Source organism: Arvicanthis niloticus, chromosome 11 (assembly GCF_011762505.2).
Source record: "Arvicanthis niloticus isolate mArvNil1 chromosome 11, mArvNil1.pat.X, whole genome shotgun sequence".
NCBI classification, from domain to species: Eukaryota; Metazoa; Chordata; class Mammalia; order Rodentia; family Muridae; genus Arvicanthis; species Arvicanthis niloticus.
In genome coordinates this window covers 45,396,042-45,414,741 of record NC_047668.1, presented here as the reverse complement: position 1 = coordinate 45,414,741, position 18,700 = coordinate 45,396,042, and positions in this window count along the sequence as shown.

Sequence of the window (18,700 nt, the reverse complement as noted above, 5' to 3'; positions counted from 1 at the left end):
ATTTAACATACAAAGTAAGATCTTGGCTTGATATTGGCACAGTAGGCTAGGGCATGTTCATTTTTTTTTAAAATAAATAAACAGTATTTAGATTTTATAATCATCAATACTGAGAATGCATTTTAAAGTGATACCAAATGGCAGAAGTGTGCTTAGGGCCATTTCAGAAGTTGTTGGAAGTTCTGTCCTTATCTCAAGCCAAAATTTGTTTAATAAATGTTTTAACAAATCTCAAGTCATCAACACAGATAGCAAGTTTTACCATCAAGCGTCTTCCTGCTTTAAAAAAAAAAAATCTAAAGCTATACAGTTGGACACTTGCGTGGTGGAGTGATGGTAGGAAATTATTAAGAGTCTTTACTTTTTGTATTTAAACCACTGTTTCTGTGAGAGCAGGAAAGCCTTTGAATGAGCAGTAAAAGCATAGCAACTCATAGTTAACAATAGTCTCAGATCCAAGCTTAGATGCTTTAGGCACTGCAAAATCACATGTCCTGATGGTACCCAGCATGACAGCATGCATGGCATGATATAAAGATCCTGAGAGCTCAGTCCCAAGGCTGTGGTAAAGTTACACAGCTTATACAGGGGGCCCAGAGGAATAGCCTCGGATTCAGGACACCTTTAAGTTAATTTTTGTTCAATGAACATTCAGAAACACTTCACTGTTACCATATTTTCCACAGCCCCTACACTGGTCATGGGTATATCGAAGATCTGTTTGGCTTGTCACTGAGGGTGTGTCCTCTGAGTGGCTCTCACCTTTTGGGGGCCTAGTTAATGAGCTGGGAAAATCATGGAGGGCCCTCTTGAGGACCATTGCTGGGTTTTTTGTTGACAACAGTTTTATCTTCTTTTTGTTTGTACGTATATGTGTGTTTGTATTTGTGAGGTGTATCACTTAAGTGTGTGTGTTGGTACATGGTATTCATGCATGTTTGCTTGTGTATATATTCAAGAGGTCAGCCTTGGGCATTTCCCCCAGTTTCTCTTCTACTTTCTTTATTTTGAGACAGGGTCTTTCAATTTTATTAGGAGCTCATCATCAAATCCAGCTGAGCTGCTTAGCCAGGGAGGCCAAGGGATCCAGCCATCTCCATCCCCACCACAGTCAACCTTCTCATTCCTCCCTACATTTCCCTTTCATTGTGACATTGGGATTATACATATGTGCTATCATGCTCACCAGTATTCTTAGAAGGTTTCTTGAAGTTGAACTTAGTTCCTCAGGCTTGGGCAGAAGCACTTTATCAACTGAGTCATCCTGACAATTTTCCTTTCTAACGGGATTCTAATAGCTGAGACGGGAGTACCCTTATTATTCAGGGACTGGGATTCTACAACTTCCTTTTTTTTCTCTCCCTGACCTAACAGGTACCTGCCTGTCACTGCAATTGTTCTTGTTAGGATTGACAGCAGTTGTGCTCCCAGTTAGATTTCCAAAAACTTCTGTGGCTTCACTGTAGGACAGACAATGGCCCCTGTTCCCACAACCACTCTGACTAATACATTTTTTTTTTCTGCTTTTTGGCTTATGGTCATCATACATAGTAATGGGCTTCATAAAGAAATTTTCATTCAAGTGCGTCATATATATTGAACTTGTTCATCCCTGATAAATCTCCCTCTCCTTCCTTTTTTTCAGTCATTTTCCTTATTTTTCTTTGTATTTACTACATTTCTAACAAAACAAAAGACTTCTTCTTCTTTTTTTTAAATTACATAAACTTCATAGAGGATTCCTTGCCTCGGTTATATTATTTGTCTGTTTTTACATAGCCAGAAACATCTTTAATAATAGTTGAGTTTCTTTCTCTTCCTTCTGATGAGTCACTCAGTCTTACCACATGACCATGCAGTTTTCCATGCACACAGCACATGCTCGGCTTCTAGCTGTGTCCTTTTCTACCAAAATTGAATGTAAGTCAAGAGGCAGAAGGAGCAGATACCATTTCTTTGGATTGGTCACACAGAAGAACATGTTATTTCCTGATGTCCAATTTTATTTGCTGTTTGAAATAGCTAGTATCTTTTAGAAGAAGAAGAAAAAAAAAGCCTCTCCCAGACCTTGAATGCTATCAAATATAGAACATTCTCATGTAAATATAATCTCCAGCTCTTTTTGTTGCAAGCAATGGAGAGACAGCAAAGTTAGCTCCTTACAGTCCGATGAATAAATTACCTCTTGGCAATTCCCTTTTTCCAATCCATCTACCTACTCCCAAACCAGTCTTATTTTTTTTTTCTTTCTCCTCTTTGGTTAGCAGAAGCATAGAGAGCAAAACACAGATGAGATGTCTGAATGAGGATGAGATGGAAGCGAGGGAAGCCAAAGCATGTAGTTATATATGTTCATGGTAGATTATGTTCCATGGTGCAAATGGGTTCATCTAAACATGAGGTCTCTCCTGTAAATTAATAGTTCCCCAATGAGGCTGATAAGCACTTTTAGGGAATTGATTGAAGTGATTGGTTGAGATCCCATTATGGAGGCCTTCCATCCCGTTTCTCTCTGCTTCCTCTGTTGTATCTTACCCTTCAATAGATCAAAGGTGATTTTGTTTCAAAATACAGTACTGCAAATGGAATTAGCTAACTTATGGTAGGTTCAGTTGACGAGTGGCCCTATATGGCTGTGGCATTCATGAAAAAAGACATTGAGAGACAGGAACTTATGCAAAGAGAATGTACTGTGATGGCGAAGGGGCTAACGTTGAAGACAATGGAGCCAGAGGTCTCCAGCATCTTCCAGAGGCTGAAGGAGACTGGGAGAAGCAGATTCTTCCTCATAACCTTCAGAAGCCCTGGAAACACCTTCTTCTAAAGCAGTGGTTCTCAACTGTCCTACTGCTACAGCCCTTTAATACAGTCCCTCATATCATATCAGGTAACCTCTGACTATAAAATTTTTTTTGTTGCCACTTCACAACTTTAAGCTTGCTAATGTTATGAATTATAATGTAAAATCTGTGTTTTCTGTTGGTCCTCTGGGGCCTGTGACCTATAAGGCAAGAACCGCTGATCTAAAACTTTTAGGGTCAGAACTGAGATATAAATAATTAAGAGTTCAACAGTGATAGAAATGCTCCCTTATTGGTAATCTCCCTTATTGAAATTTCAGCTATTTGAGTCAATCATGATCCAAACATTAAGTAAAATGTTATTAATTCACTTAATTAAGTAAAAGTATCAGAAGTAAACAATCCAGACTTTAAAATCTGGTGTCACCATTCAGACATTTAATTTTTATGCCATTCTGAGAAACATGATGGAATATTTTGCCATCCATCCCTGTCCTGCCAGAGCCTGAATTATCTCTGTCCAGTGTAACTATGCTATTTGTAGAGCTAGTAGATGTCCTGGTTAGCCAGTTGTGGAGGCATTGCAGTTATACTTGTTAATCTCTTTCTATACCTAACTCATAAATTAAACTTTGTCTGATTTATGCATATGTATGAACATTTAGAGTACAGTCTATGTACTCTAAATAGTCTGGCACTATCTTTAATTTTAGACATATCCTGAAGGACTTGGAACCTCAATGTCCCAAGAACATTGGGAATTCAGTTTCTAGAGTAGCTACCTACACCAGTCTAGCAAAATAGTGCATAGTGATGTACAATGCCTACTACCCACAGTCTCTGGGTGAAGCCCTGGGAACTTCTTTCTTGTTTAGTTTGTAATGGCTTCTGGGGACAGCGTGGTGCTAGGATGTAGAGTTCTCTTGCCTTGGCTCCTATTTCTCACTACTGAGCACGGGTCACTGTCATTAACATACTCTGTGCTTTTTTATTGGTCTTGTGGGATATACAGACAGACTAGCCATTAATCAACTGAGTTAAGATGGGACTATATTTTTATGACACTAGTTATGCATTCCCATTCTTCAGACACATGCATATACATATAAATGCCGCCAAATAATTTTATATGCAGAAAAATCCACCTTGTTTTCATACCCCAAACCTGTGCTGTCTAGATATGAGTGCAAAGTTGCTTAAGACAAGAGTGTGTTTCATTTCAAAGGCTTCAAACATCCTCTGAAAACTGTGGTATCTTGGGTTGCTAACTTTGGTTGCTAAAAAGAAGCTGCTGTACTTTCTAAAATGTTATGACACTCAATATTCTTTTCCACAAACAGCTCCCATTAGGCCCACTGCTGTTTCCTTTAGAAGTATGAAAGCAAGGTGGAGAATTCTCTTCCTCGGCAGGCCCAGTTAACAGTGTACAGACAGAAGCCAAAGGCTGAGGGAGCTTTTAATTTTTCTTCCGGCCAATCTGACCTTTGAGACTAGACGAGCTTGTAGAACAGCACCTGCTTTGCAATAGTTACCACTGCAGACTCATTTTTATTAGAAGTCGGTGACTGAGGAACCTTTAGCATTTTCAGTTCACCCCTTGGGCTGGAATTTATCAGGCTTGTTCTGAGCCCAGAGGTGATTCCCCACTCCTCACCCCCCACTTCTGAAAGTTTGACAAGGTTTTGCTCCACCATTTTAATGCTGTTGAAGCATGACACACAGTTATCATGCTCTGAAAATTGTTTAGATATTTTCTACCCACCTCCAGCCAAATAACAGGAGCAAGGTGTTTGGTTTGTTTGTTTGTTTGTTTTTAAGTGGCCCTCTCTGAGTGTGAGAAGTGTTTCTTTGTCACAGTGGGAGATCTTCTCTGCCTGTAGCGGTATAGGAGAAGGAGCATGGGCTTTGCAATAGGAAAGACTTTAGTTTGAATTTCACTTTTCTGAGCAGCTTTTGTGTGATCTGAGGCAAAGCCTTTAACTTTTGAAAGCCATGTTGATATTCATCATTTATGAATGAGACAGCACTTCAGGTTTAGGGTGAAGGTTGGAGTTGTTGCGTGTAAACCAGAAGACATCCTATCTGTCAGCTGTTCTCTCAAGCCTGACTGTCTGGGGATTTTTAAAAGTCTAGACTCACAGTAGAATTAGAAGGTGCAGAGATTTCTGATAGACCCTCATCTACTTCCACACATACTAACTTACTCTGTTATTGTCTCCCATACAGGGAACTTTTGTTACAGTTGAGGTGCCTACATTGAACTTTCTTCATCACCTGGACACAGAGCATGTCCCTCTTGTCCATCTCACAGCTTTTGACCAACAAAATGACACATATCCACTGGCATAATATCTTATGTTGTAACTTAATTGCTCTAAAGTGTCTTCTCCTCTTGGTCTCTTCATTCTGTCCCCAGAAACCACCAATGTTTGTGTTGTCTCCAAGATTTAGATTTCCTAGAACAACATATTTGGGATTTCATAATATGTAACCTCTTCAATTGGCTGTATCTTCTTAATTTACAGTTCATCTATGTCTTCCTGGATTGACAGCTCTCTGCTTTATATTGAATAACATGCATTGCCTGGAGAGACTAAGTCCAACAGTCTATTCAACTACTGAAGGCTGCCAAATTTGGCAAACAAATAAAGAAATAAGGCAGTTCTAAGCATCAACCTGCAAGTTTGTGCAAGCATACACGCTCTAGCTTCTTTGGCAAATATGAAGGTGTTTAGTTGCTAAGTCAGACAGGAGTAGCTTTGCTTGGTGCTCTTCCCAATGCTTGCACTACTCTGAATTCCTACTGCAGTGAATAGTATTGTTGTTCTCTATTCTTACTGGCATGTGATGGTGTCAGGGTTTGGTCTGGATTTCTTTTCTACTAGGAGGTGAAACCTTATTTCTTAATTTTGTATTGTATCCATGGGAGTTCTTGGAGAGCAATATTTTATATGCTCATTTACCATCTATATGCCTTGGGCAAAGTGACTATTAAAATATTTGGTTCATTTTGCTATCTGTTTTATTATTGTTGAATATTAAATGTGTTTTTTGTACTTTTGAATTTATCAGACATTCTTTTGTAAATATTTTCTCTTTCTAATGCTTCTTTTTTCAGTCTCTTGGAGGTCACATATTTTTTAATAGAAGTTTTAATTTGAATAAACTTCAGATTACCACTATTTTTTTCATGGATCAGAATTTTGATGTTAAGCCTACAATTTTACTACCATGAACATGGCCATTTAAATATTTTCATTTTTTTATTAGAATGAATTAAACAAAGAAGGAAACAAACTCAAATGTTTTTCTCCTTGCAGATAAGATGAATTTTGTTTGCAGGAATATAAGACTGAAAACCTCAATAACTTTAAATGCTGCAAGATTCTGAGGATTAAGTAGGTAGCAGATCAAATAAACTTAAACTTTAGAAGCATTATATTAAGATGCATGAAAGATCATAACTGGCAGTATTCATGTTTTTATTCTAGAAATGGCAAAATTGGAGTGATAGAAATTAGGTGAATGGTTGTCAGGGCTTGAAATCTAGAGAAAAGAACAAATGAGCGTGTACATCTGTGGCTATTTGGAGTGACAGTGTTTAAAAATCCTTTTGTAAATGCTTATGCCTACATACTTCAAAAAGTATTTAATTAGATATGAATTTTATTTAAAGTTTTAAAAGGGAATAAAGCATTGCATCATTTGTTAAGAACAATCAGTGTTCTTGTAGAGAACCCAGGTTTGATTCCCAGCATCCACATGGTAGTTTACAATCATTCACAGCTCCAGTTCCAAAGGCTGTAACTCCCTTTTATGACCCCCCAAGGGCACCAAACATGCACCTGGTGTGCATAAAGGCAAAACACTCATAGATGTAACATAAAATAAGCAAGTCTTTAAAAAGCAAAAATAAATAAAATGTAAAATGAGATAGTATGGTATGTGCTCAGTAGTGATAGACTTCTTGTTGTTGATGACACTGGTGACATAGCGCGAAGAATGGAGCAGGTGTTGGAAAACAATTTACAAAGGTTTTATTTTTGATGAGGACCAGCTTGAAATTCTTGAGTCATTATAAGATAGATAGCCATAAATCTGTAATTTGAAATGTGCTCATTAAAACGAATGAATTCGATATGCTCTAAGTTCCAGATGTTCAGGTAAGCATGGCAAATGGAGTTTGCTGACTCTTACCATTGCTAATGAAGAGTAAATACCAGATGATGAAAATGCCATTGTGGGGATGAGCACAGAGTGTATGTTTGAACCATATTATGCATACTCTTCGAAGCTTCAAAAAAAAAAAAAAAAAAAAAAAAAAAAAAAAAAAAAAAAAAAAAAAACCAATCACAGAGAAGTAGATGATCTTAGGAAATTCTTCCCAAAGTCTTTTCTCTGCAGAGGATAGAAGAGCAGTGTTTTCTTGTGTTCAGATTTGCAAGAGAGTCTTTCAGAAGAGGAGATATCTGGAGGGAAAAAGGAACATCACAGGATGCAGAAGCCAGCAAAGGAGCTCTGGCATTGGTTTCAGAATCAGCTGGTGGGGGACCCTTGATCCTGTGTTTACTGGTGGTTGGAACTGGAATACACATGCTGTTGGACTAGTTGCTTGGAATTGTCATCCTCTGACACAGAATTGGCCAAAGTTGTCCTCACTCTTTTCAGTTGTGTGATCTTTGACATGTGAGTGACCTGTTCTGAACATTGATTTAATTGTCTGAAAAACTGAGGGTGTAGTTATCTTCTCTACAGAAGTATGTGGTGATTTATTTACATCAGTCTTATGAGATAGATGTGTTTACCACTGGTTCATTTTATTAATAGAAAACACACATGGAAAGATAGGCAATTTGTCCAAGGGTGGATGAAAGTAGCCTAAGCACAGTTCTTTTAACTATTCAGCTCTGACACTCCTGGTATAGGTCATAAGATTACAATAAGTAGTGGGAATCTGTAGAAACCTCAGTTACATGGATTTCTCTTGCAACAGGATTAACTTATATATTGTTGGCTATCATGCCAGTCTCTATGTATATATTTATATGCATTTGCTGGGGCAGGATACAGTAATAAAATGTAATAAGTGCCCTAATAATATTAATTATTATTAATAATTTAATAATTATTACATTATTAAATGTATTAATGCCATGGAACATAGGGAAACAGAGAAAAATAGGGAAATATATAAAGAGAAACATAGGTTTGACTGAGGTTTGCTCTCTCCAAGATGTAAACTGAGGCATGCAAATTGTTACAGTGATAAGCTTCTAAGTATGAATATACTCTTTACTTTCTCACCAGAATATAGTCACATTTAAATAAAACAGTGGGTTATAATTATATCAAGCAAATATATGTATATATGTATGTATGCATATATATGTATGAACAGTACATTTTTTATGGTTATAATATATAGAACCTCTAAAGAAAAGTTTGCAATTTATCAAGGCAAGGAGAAACCATATTTCTAACTTGGCCTTACAGTTTCTGTTTGATTGCTAGTGATTCATAGTTGATACTTTCACCTCTGGGTAGGCGAAAAAAATTGAAAATTGTGTTTGCTTCAAAAGTGAGAAGTTTGACCTTAGCAACAGAATGTATCATATTTAGTAACTAAGGATCTGGATTCATATTCTGCTCACAGGACACTTCCTGTTTTAAGTTAATATTTTCATTGCTATAAAAGAAAAAAAAAACACTTACAAGAACTATGGGAAAAAGGGTGCAGAGGAGGGATGTTGCTATCTGCATATGACATGAAAATTGTTTAACAAAGACCACATTCATCTATTACCCAGGATTTCATCTGTGTCTTCCAATAAGGATTAGAAGTCATAGAGGCCAGATGTTATAACTCCTCTTTTCCTATGTCCTCAGCACTTAGTAAAGCACCCTACACAGAATAGGGGCTTCATGATAGTCTTCCAAACTGACTCGAACTCTAGGAAACACTAAAATGTCCACATAGCTGTTCAACTCTATAGTAGCAAAAACCCTGTGAAGCCTGAGTGGATGTTACTCCTGACAGCCAGTGCCCATGCCCAGGAGGAGGTGGAAAGCAGCTCATCCTGTCTAAAAGATAGATGGAGACCATTTGCCAGTAGACTTGAGCTATAATCTTCTCTTTAGAACCTTGAAAACCCATGGCATTGAGTGCTGAAACCCATCACTGAGCAATAGTCCTTGGTGCTCAAGTTCCCTTTTAATTCTTTTCTTGAGAAGCTCAAAGGATGGGTTCTGACGTTATTCCATGAATCTTAGGTACATCTGCTTTAGGCTCTTAGAAATGTTTTTCACCTGCTTGACTCTACCAAGAAATCAAAGCTTATACCACTTTCTGTACTCTGTGTGTCCTCATGTTTCCAGAAGGTATCTTCTTTCTGAATTAACTTTAGAGGGATTTGTAATTGCCAGAGAAGGTACCAGCTATGACGTAGAATGCTGCAAAGACTGAGGTAATTGAAGCAGGGAGAGAATGAGTCAAGAGCTTCGAGAAATGTGAGGTCAAGAGCAACTGGACACATGTCTATGGAGTAAGAGACTCATATATGCCGTAGCAGGTATGCACAGTGTGAATGGTCTGCAAATCCTTTCATCTTGAGACTGGGACATTACTGTGAGTTCACCTTCTATACTTTGTCAATCTCATTTCTTGCCCTTCTCAACCCCTGCTCCAGTGTTTTTAACTGCAGTTTCCTAATGGTGGCACTTCAGCTAATGGACACCTGTGTTGTTAATTTAGAGCTTCCTCCTCTTCTTTTCCTTAGATCTCACATGGTTTATTAATTAACTATTTGCTTTTGACGACAAGTCCTAAAATTGAGCGTTAAGCTGTAAATCAATGAAGCCAAAATTGATTTTCCAAAAGGTGATTCTGATGGCTTATGTAGGAAATGTGTCTGTGAGAGGGAGCAACCTAGGCAGGAAGAAGAGATGGAAAGTGCTGGAGTGGTCCAGGGGAGAGGAGGGAGGTGGGTCTGAGGGTGTAACTAAAGCAAATGGTTGAGATAATGGTTCTGGATGAGGAAAGGGACAAAGCCTCGGCTCCACAGGGGAGTGACTAGATGCTTTAAGAAGGTTTCTGGTCATGATACAAAAAAGAGTGCATGAAGATTGGTTCGGGAATTCTTTAGGTTGTATATGGATGAATCACTTGGCTGAAAAAAATTCATAAAAGCCAAGGCAAAGTCACATGATCTGCTAAAGTACATGTTGAGCCAGATATGAAACATGTGCATTGTGAATGACTGGACCTCACATCTCTGTGATTCTCTCCGGATTCTCTCGAACATCCAAACGAGATAACCTACTGTTCTTCTTGACTAGGTACAATGTGCCAGCATGACATCATCCCCCAAAGCCTTTGCTCCCAAGATGTTCATGGCCTCTAGGTATCTACTGTCAATTTTTTGTGTTTACAAGCTCAGCTCAAATGCCTGCTCTCTCTCAAAGTTGATAATGCTCTCTACCACAGTGAAAAGTTGCATTTATAGTGGATATTACACATCTTCTTCTGCCCTGTGATCTTAGGAAATTTCTTCAACCATCAATAATTACGAACACCTCTTTCATGAGGCAGTTACAAAGGCTGACTGAGATATCATATGTGTAACATATAACATATAACAACATAAAGCCTGTGTGTAGTTGACATAAGATAAAGTTATCTTTACTGAGTAATTACATGTGTACCATTTTCTATAGCACTAATATGACGGAACACTTATCCGTAGCAGATGCTTAGAGTTGCTCAACAGAGTGAGCCATTAATATAAAGAAGACCTTTTTTAGGTATCAAATACACACACACACACACACACACACACACACACACACACACACACACACACACGTGTTGAAGATCATTCTTTAAACTCCCCCTTGCTACCAAGAATTCAGGGACTTGTGAGGGTGGCAGAGGCAGCCAGCTCTTGGGACAAAGGAAAAAATGTAATAAAACATGCATGGTGCACCTGTGAGTGGGACGGTCTGTGTAATAGTATATTTGTAAATATAAGTATTGAAATTGCTGAGTGTGAATGTGTGCAACTGTGTGTTTATGTGGGGCTGAGGAGACAAAGTACACAAGCAGCTGAGGTCACACATACCTGCCCCATCTCCTATTTCCCACTCTGGGCGGACTGTTTTGGGAAGACAAACACAAAATGCTCAGAAAATGCACCAGCTCAAGAGTTGATACAGAAGTTCTGCCAGTAAAGCCTGATTTGGGCAATAAGAATCCACTTGGTCTGCTACCCAAATTGGCTTGGGACTTGATATTTCTGACTCCTTCTGGAAATGGCTTGGGTTATTTGCTGTTGGAATGCGATTATCCATCTTGCTACCAACCCAACGTTTCAGAGCACTGTTATGGGTTTGAACTAAAGTGACACTGGCCAGCTTGCGAGTGGTGAGCATGGTACTGGTAGGCCTTTCCCTTCTTCCCCATTCTCTCTGCCTTGCTAAAAGACTTTTAGATTACATTCCTAAAGGAAGCCACCAAGGTCTTCCCCTTATTTGGCCAATCTCTCCTCCTGAGACTGACTACCAAGGTCCAGCTATTAAAGTATTGAAATCCAGCTCTCAAAAGCCACCTTTGGCTCACGTAGTTAACATGCCCAATCAAAATATGCCATTGTCTTTTAGCTCAAAATAAAACAGATCTCTCTGTTTCTGTCTCTTCTTAAAAATTACTGTTTTTCTGCCTGAGTCAGAAAAGTAGCCTTTAACCTTTCTTCTCCACTTAACAATGGATATCTCTGTGAAAACAGGTATTTGGGTGTGGTTTGTGTCTAATCCAGGATCTAGGAGGGAAGCCCTGCTGTGCTGGAGTCTTCTTCACTGCTACCACTTCTTTACTCTGGCTCTGTCCATTAGCATTGCCAGACATTCTTGTTTTCTTTATCTTTTTCTTCTCCCAAGTATTATTCCCTTAAGAAAGTGTTCTTGGAAGCGGTCCTTTACATCTCACAACTGTAGTGTTAATTTTATTGTTTAATATGACTTTTAAAGCTATTATATAAAAGAATCCCTCCCTGCAGTATTTCATATGGCGTTTCAGTTGATCCAGACTTCACATCCCCTTCCCCCACCTCTCTGACCACTGTCCCCACTTTTATCTTTCCTGGTAATATTCCCGGAGTATTCTCCTTTCCACTTTCACATTAAGTGGGTTTATTGCCCCCAGCACACATTCCATTAACATATCCTTGTTTCTTATCTCCTGAGTTCCTTTTTAGTTTTCTAGTCTCTTATCTACATTTACTTCCACACAAGTACACACATAAAAAAAAATTAGTAGGTAGGCTCTGCATGTACCAGAGAGCATACAGAATTTGTATTTCTGAGTTTGAATTACCTCATTCAATATATTTTTCAGTTCCATCAATTTTCCTTCAAATTAAAGTTTTCTATGGCCCAGGAAAATCTCATTGTGGATAAATACCACATTTTCATTACCCGTTCATCTGCTGACGGACATCCCAACTGATTGGTTTTTGGAAAAAAAAAAAAAAAAGAAATAATTTCCAAAGTGCCTGCCTGTTCCTATGACCTGGGTTTATGTTATCTCTCCCTTAAAAATCTGTTATAGCAGAGTTCCTTCTAAAAGGACAGATGACAGAGCTGTGGAAAATGGCCCAAGTCAACATTTCATACTGGAGGCTGCTTTGTTGTGATCTGTAGAATTCCACCACTTTCATCCTATTCGGGGCTGGGCAGCATGCTTTCTACATGGTTGTTTATATTTTCAGCAAAGCCTACAATACAGGCTTCAGTCTTTTCATGGGAAGAAATGTTGCCTTTTGGGAATCAAACTTTAACCTTTACACAAAAACAAGCCAAGGGAAGAGGGATGGTTCTGAAATTGCTTCCCTGCCCTGTGAAAATGGTGAGTGACACAGAATCAAAACAAGCTTTCTAACTGATACAACCTGCAGAATGTTTCCTTCCATCTTCAGAGTTCAGTTTGTTAGCAAGCAAATAGGATAGCCCCAGAATCACCGTCTGTGGGATCTGAGTACATGGCTTCAACCAACTACACATTAAAAATACTGGAAAAACATAGTGGCTGTAGCAAATGTGTAGACTTTTCTTGTCATAATTCTCTGAAAATTTTATTATAGCTTAGATTTTGATAGTATTTATATTATGTCAGGTATCTTATGTCTTTCCTAGAGATAATTTAAAGCATAGAAGGGGCAAGAGAGATTGCTCATTGGTTAAGATTGTGTATTGTTTTGGTAGATGGCCTGAGTTTGTCTCCTAACATCTACACCAGGTAGTTCACAATGGACTACATCTCCAGCTCCAGGAGAACTCATGCCTTTTCATTTCCATAGGCACCTGCAGTCACATGCATACCCCCAATAAACATTTAAATTAAAAATAAAGTATATAGAAGGAGGTGCATAGGTTACCACATTATTTTATGCAAGGGACTGAAACATTTGTAGATTGTTTTATTTGTGACCTTGAAACGAATTCTTGCAGAGACTGAAGAACAATTATAGTTCATGAACAATAGACTATATTTTATGTTTGACTAGTAGATGTTTTGATGCAAACACCTCAAATTTACTTAGAATAGAAAAGTATAGTGAAAAGGGTTATCTCAGTGTTGATTTGATGTCTAAAGCCCTTCAGTCTAGGGACTGGATCTTGTGAAAATTTCATTTCCCCAAGTGACATGATTCATATTCATGTCAGGCTTAAAACAGTAGTAGACATTCTAGTTTCTACATTGGGATCTTGTCACCAGCCAGTGACCAGTTGGCATATTTTCTGCATTCTCTCTTTTACAGAACCACCATGAATCCTAGAGAGAAGTCCTACTTTCTGTGCCAAGAATGAACTCTTAATTTGCCTAAGCTGTATCTAGTTAATGTAACACTCCAGGTCTGTCATTGGTGTGGGCTGCCCTGTTTTAAATCAATCAATCAATACTTGCCTATATTTTGGTCATGGGGACCAATTTCTTAATGGCATCATGGCTCATCTCAGTTCAATGAGATGTGAGGAGAAAATGTGTTGGAAAATGTAGACAATGGCTTACAACTTTCTTTCTAGCCCTCCGGTAATGGCATGGTCATTTTGCCTCTAAGAGGCTTGAAAAGGGACTCAGAATGCATAGGGAGTTAGAGCAGAGTGACCTCCAGAGAAGTCACTAGATTCAGAAAACCAGGAAGTCTACCCTTCTGTTAAGTGTCTTATGCTTAAACCAAATAGCATATTCATTACTTACATTAGGTATATTGTCTCCCTGTTGTTTGGAACATAAAACACACTAATTGACAGATAAGGATGTCAGACTTGGGAGGAGGTGTAATATCAAAGATTTCCCAGGAGGAATAATTGCTTCCTTGCATTTTGAAAAAGTTTTAGTGGTCCTGTAGGTCTCAGTGGGTCTAGTCCTCCTAGCTGGAGTGTTTTGGACCCTGGATATTTTACTTTTTGAAGACCCCATGTCTTCTCCACCCTTGATGACCTAATGCCCTGCACCTCATTTCCAAATGAAGAAACCAATAAATCACATTTTCCTAAGCCATGCAAGTCCCAAGGGACCAAAATCTACTGATTAAAAAGGCACAATGAATAGACACCGGATGAATCAGTGGCTGATTCCAAGGTAGCAGAAGACATAGGAAAGTGATTCATGCCCTCGTTTGACTTCTGTCACTGGTTTGAAGCACATTAAAGAAGTGGAGGCATTATACCACCTGCAGTCAGAAGAACAGCTTCCAAGTGGATATTTGTAGAGGTAGTGCCAGTTAATCAGAACATTTTTTGGAAGTGTTTCATCAAGAAGCTTGCTATCTTGAAAGAATTCCATATCTGCCGGGTGTATACATTTTCTAGAGGTGGTGAGGCAGATCTCACACCGTGGAAAGTGACAGCTCTACAAGATTTCCCAACAGTTGGTTCCAGAAGAGCTCTGTCTTTGGGACTCCCAACATAATTACAGTACCAACTGCTTTATTGGTGCCATCCAAGCCTCTGGAGAAAGCCAGAATCAATCTCTATCATTTTGCTTTTATTTCTTCAGCAACCACAAATGCAGAAATCAACAGGGGATAACTTAGAATTTAACATGTGCTTTTCTCTTTTGTGGGCATCATTTGAAATCAGAGAGCTCAATTAAGTCATCTAGTCACCAATATTAAATTCAATACACTGATTCCTGGAGAGAGGATCTGAAACCCTACACATCCTTCTAACAATCTCCTGCATCTTGCTTCATTAGTCATCAGTTTTCCTCTCATGTTTCTGGGCCCCAAGCTCTCTCCTGGAGCTTTGCTCTCAGCAAATGAGCACACATCTTTATCTTCACTTAGAGATGCAATGGCATTTTCTTCTAACTACAGACCCATCTACTCTGTTTCATTTCTCTTCTTTCCCCCATTCACTTAAAACCATTGTGATATTGTACACAATTCTCAGCTCTCCATCTGAGTTATACACATTCATTATGAGACTGTCCAATCCAGTCCTCTAAATTGCTCTCACCAGGGACAACCATGACACTCTGAGATCCAGATTCTTTGGCCATTCAAGATCCTAAAGGCACTTTAGATGATAGTAGCAATCTTGGACAGATTTCATAACCTTTTCTATAGAAGACTGGCGCAGGGTCTGGAAAAAGCTGAATGTTATGACTCTCCTAGACACACTTGAATGAGTAATACTTCTAGTTTGTATATGATGTATTCCCCAAAATTGTGTGTGTGCAGAACTTTGCTACTATATTACTGAAAGATGATGGAAACTTTAATAAGTATAGCTTAGTTGGAAGAAGTTATGTCATAAGGGTATGTCCTACCCCTGCCTCTTGTCAGCAATGAAGTGAGCAGCCTCTCTTACTGTAGGCCCTGCCATGCATACTGGTAACACTCATGGGTGCTGTAACACTCAACAGCCATGGACCAAATCAGAACTCTTTTTCTTATTATACTGTTTATCTCAAAAGTTTATTTCAGTAACTCAAAGCTAATACTTATGCTCTAACAATGAGACGGTTTTCTAAGTACTTGTTCACTTGTAGATAAGGTAAATGTGGCCTGGAGAGACAGAGCAACTGGTTGAAGATTACATAATGTAGGTTAAGACTTGAATTCAGCCCTCTTGAATCTAAGAATTCATAAAGGAATTCTTATACTGTTCATTGTTCTTAGGTATTTTGCCACTGAGGCCTTGATGATATGATTACATCCATATCTTATACATTTTAAAGCTCAAGTATAGAGCAATAAATAACTTGCTCAAGTCTACAAAGCTGGTAAAGGAAGAGGTTAAACTTGACTGCAGGACACACTAGTTAAGAGCTAATAAATGGTATAACTTTACTCTCTTGCTTTTCATTGTTTATTCAGGATTTCTATAATTAGGCCATATGATATGTCCCAGGTAATTAAAAGTAGTCCCATGGTATTACTATTCTTATTCCCAGAGATTGCTGTGGTATCTTTGGACACCCATAGCTTCTGAGTAAGTCTCCTTCTACTGAAACCTGGACACACAAATATACTACTTCAAGTTAGCTCACTATATAACGCTTCAGTAAATATTATTTATGTAGGTAAGATAAGCATTCTGCAAACAGCAATTTTCCCCAACAGTGTGTTTTTACAGTGTTGTGAGTGAACCTCACAACCCTCTTATCATAATCAAACCATAAAGTTTGCAATAACCATGGGATGCGGTGTGAGTACAGAGAGGTTCTAGAAATGTTCATTACAAAGGAATTAGTATTCGGTTTGCTCCTGTGTAAATACATTCTGCTGAATTTCCCATAAGACTAACCTCACTTATTTAATATTCTAAAATGTTCCCTTGAAGTCAAAGTCACACGTAATTATATAGAATCCCAGTAGAAGACAAGGAGGACATACTTCTGAAACAGAAGCCCTGCAAACAGAACAGAGGTCATACCACATAGTTTCTTTATAACCTGGTGTTAGCTGTTTCCCCCAAGATAAAGATTTTAATAATTAAGGGTATTACAGAAAGCACCAAGAGTTGCCAATTAATGTAATATATAATCCCCTTAGTTTGCCCACATTTCATGGTACTTTTATAGCAATAATGCCACTTAATAATACTTAAGCCCTCAACAATGCCAGCAGCACCTACATCTGCATGGCAATTTGTAAAATATTCTCCTATCAAATATTTGAAATAAGATTTAGGTAGGAATCGGTATATCCTGAAAGGTTCCTTGACATCAGTAAGATGAATCTTTCCATGAGTGCTCCAGAGTGGAGCTAATATGACTTCCCAGGGATGTGTCCCTGGTGGCTTTCTCAGGAGTTTTAGCTCTCTACTCTGGGATAGGGACTGGAACAAATAGGAGCATCCTGCGAAGGATGGGGAGAGGCATGCACACAGTGTGTAATAAGAACCATGTTTTTTCTCTGATAGAGTTATCTAACTGTATCCTTATGCCAACAATGTAAGCTAGCTATTTTTCCTCCATTTGTAACTGTGAAGCAACAGTGCATGGGCCCAGCACAGGGTTGATATTATCATGTAGATCTACTCCACTCTTAAAGATATTAGGGATTAGGAAAAACTACCATGCAAACTAGCATGATCCCACCCAAAAGGAGGACTCAAAATATCCAAAGGGATTTCTAGCTTATACACCCTGAATTCACTTATATTGCAAGCATTTACACATAGCTCAAGCATTCAGAAAGTCTGACCCCAGGTAAAAGTGCCTCTCTTAAACAGGGCTTCACTTTTCCTATGTACTGTAGATGATGAGTTCTAGCTGAGAACAGGGGTATATGCCCATATTCGACACTGGAGAAGCAATTGCAAAAGGAACATGAAAAGTTCAAGGCTAGCCTGGTTTATAAATGATTTCTAGGTCCTATAGTGAGACCCTGTCTCAAGAGATAGTTACACAGATAGATGATCATCCATGGATGTATGCATGAATAGATGGATAGATAGATAGATAGATAGATAGATAGATAGATAGATAGTTGAAAATACATTTTAATTGAAAAAATCCCAAATATTCACAGAGGTACAATTCTCAGTATGTCTATTTGATTTACCTAGCAAAAACTGTAGACCACCGCATCATGCCATGTAGTTTGAATGGAAATTTTAATTAGAAGAGATTTAGAATTTAGACTGAACATTCATGAGGGGTCCAATGCCAAGATTTATTCCCTGAAAGAACAATATTACAGGTGCCTTGGGCTCCTAACTCTAGTGCATTTGGCTTCAGGGTTATATAAATTCAGGTTGCTAAATTTATATCTAATAGACATTTCAGATAGTAATAAAATGCTTTGGGTGAGTATAATTTTCTCTTCAAAAGCAAGTGACAAAGAATTGCCCAAGTTTTGGGGAGCGGGTAATAACATCCTTTACATTTAGCTACTGACAGCTCTCTAAGAATCTCCAGTTTCCTGGACAAACCTCACCAAAACACAGCTCTTCATAATGACTGTAAAAAGAAAGTGGTGACATTATCTTAGATTTTCTAGGTTAAGTGTTATGTTGGGAGAACATTCCATTTTGGATAAGTCTAAAAAAAAATGGAAGGGCTCAGAAGAGTGGAAACTTCTCAACATTCAGACATGTGTACATGAGTATCTCATGGATTTGGTTATGGTGTCTCATAGTTATATTATTGTCATTATTAGTAATATTGTATTCACAAAATCACATTGCTCTCTGAGTTGTATTGGCCTGGCAAAACTGAATCCTGCTTATCCTTGGAGATGTCTAGTTTTTCCATTTGTATACTACTTATATTTAAAGAAATCTTAGGGGATTTATCAGATTCTCATGGCTACTGCAACAGAATACCACAATCTTGGAGCCTTTATATGACTGAAATGCATACATTGACAAGGTTGTAGTCGATAATCTCTTTC